Raw genomic sequence first — 2,071 nt, 5'->3', positions numbered from 1 at the left:
CAGGTCCTGGCAGAAGACAGATGGTGCACTCAAAACTTGGGCTGCTGAGCACAGTCAGAGTTTAAGCAGGGTTCGATGAAGAGCCCACCCACGGGGTGTGAGTAGAATAGGACAGGGTGCGTGGGCACAGGCAACAGCAAGGAGCCACAAGGGGGTAAATGGTGACCCTGGGGCCTGGCAAAAGTGGGCTCTGTGGAGAGTGGAGGCTGGGGAGTGAGGTGGACTAGAGTTGTATTTGACAGCAACAAGCCTTGCCGCTCTCTCTCCTGCCCATCCGTGGTGCAGAGGCTCCCGGAAGCTGGAGGGCAGTGGAGGCTGCCTGATGGAGTCTCCTGGAACACGGAGCAATTGTGGAGAAGGGAGGGTCTTGGGTAAACGGAGCATAGCCAGCGCATGGCTTCCCCATCCTGGGTGCTCAGCCTCCCCTTCTCTGTTAGTATGCTGTCTCCTCTCCTCTTCTGGCCCACCTCTCCCCTTCCTTCCAGGCACAATTCGTCACAGAATAGTTTCTAATAATCGTCTCCACTTCCTTACTACCTATTAACTTTTGTTTATTTATTTATTTATTGAGATGGCGTCTTGCTCTGTCGCTCAGGCTGGAGTGCCATGGCACAAGCTTAGCTCACTGCAACCTCCACCTCCCAGGATCAAGCAATTATCCTGCCTCAGCCTCCCAAGTAGCTGGGATTACAGGAGTGCACCACCACATCTGGCTAATTTTTGTACTTTTAGTAGAGACAGCGTTTCACCCTGTTGGCCAGACTGGTCTCGAACTCCTGACCTCAGATGATCCACCTGCCTCGGCCTCCCAAAGTGCTAGGATTACAGGCGTGAGCCCCTGTGAATGGCCAACTTTTAAAAATCCTTATTGCATTTTAGATTACAAATACAACATTAAGTTATGTAAAATTTGAACACTACAGGCCGGTTGTGGTGGCTCACACCCCCAGCACTTTGGGAGGCCAAGGCAGGTGGATCACCGGAGGTCAGGAATTCAAGACCAGCCTGGCCAACATGGTGAAACCCCGTCTCTACTAAAAATACAAAATATTAGCTGGACACGGTGGTAGACGCCTGTAATCCCAGCTACTCGGGAGTTGAGGCAGGAGAATGCTTGAACCTGGGAGGCGGAGCTTGCAGTGAGCCGAATTGTGCCACTGCACTCCACCCTGGGCAACAGAGCAAGACTTTATCAAAAAAAAAAAGAAAAAAAAAGAAAAAAAGGCACAGTAGCTCATGCCTGTAATCCCAGCACTTTGGGAGGCCAAGGTGGGTGGATCACGAGATCAGGAGATTGAGACCATCCTGGCTAACATAGTGAAACCCCATCTCTACTAAAAATGCAAAATGCAAAAAATTAGCCTGGCATGGTGGCGGGCACCTGTAGTCCCATCTGCTCGGGAGGCTGAGGCAGGAGAATGGTGTGAACCCGGGAGGTGAGCTGACCCCATCTCAAAAAAAAAAAAAAAAAAAAAAAAAAAGGAACACTGCAAAAGTAGATAATATATAAAGGAGAAGTCTTCCATTGTATTAACCCATACATACACTAGAAACCACCACTGTCAAAAGTATAGTGCATGTTTGTCTAACTTGTAAAAAGTATATGTATGATCGGAATGACTGAAATAAAAAATAATGACACTATTAAATGCTGGCGAGGACAGAGAGAACTTTGATCACTCACATACTGCCGGTAGGAGTATAAAATCGTATGGCCACTCTAGAAAAGAGTATGACTGCTTCTTACAATATTAAATATGCACTTGCCATATGATGCAGCAATTACATACCTGGCCATAAATGTTTGCAGTAGCTTTATTCCTAATTGCCCCAAACTGGAAACAACTCAAATCTCCTTTAATGGTGGAAGGTTCAATAAACTGTGGTACACTCATACCATGGAATACTACTCAGCAATAAAAGGGAAGGACTTATTGATACGCATGACAGTCTGGATGGGTCTCCAGAGAATTTTGCTGAGTGAGAAAAGCCAGTCTCAGAAGGTTACATACTGTGTGATTCCATTTAGATAATATTCTTGAAGCAATAAATGTATGGAGATAGAAAACAG

This window comes from Piliocolobus tephrosceles, chromosome 1, assembly GCF_002776525.5.
Source record: "Piliocolobus tephrosceles isolate RC106 chromosome 1, ASM277652v3, whole genome shotgun sequence".
Taxonomy (NCBI): domain Eukaryota; kingdom Metazoa; phylum Chordata; class Mammalia; order Primates; family Cercopithecidae; genus Piliocolobus; species Piliocolobus tephrosceles.
The sequence above is the reverse complement of the archived record's forward strand: the minus strand, read 5'-3'. Positions refer to the sequence as shown.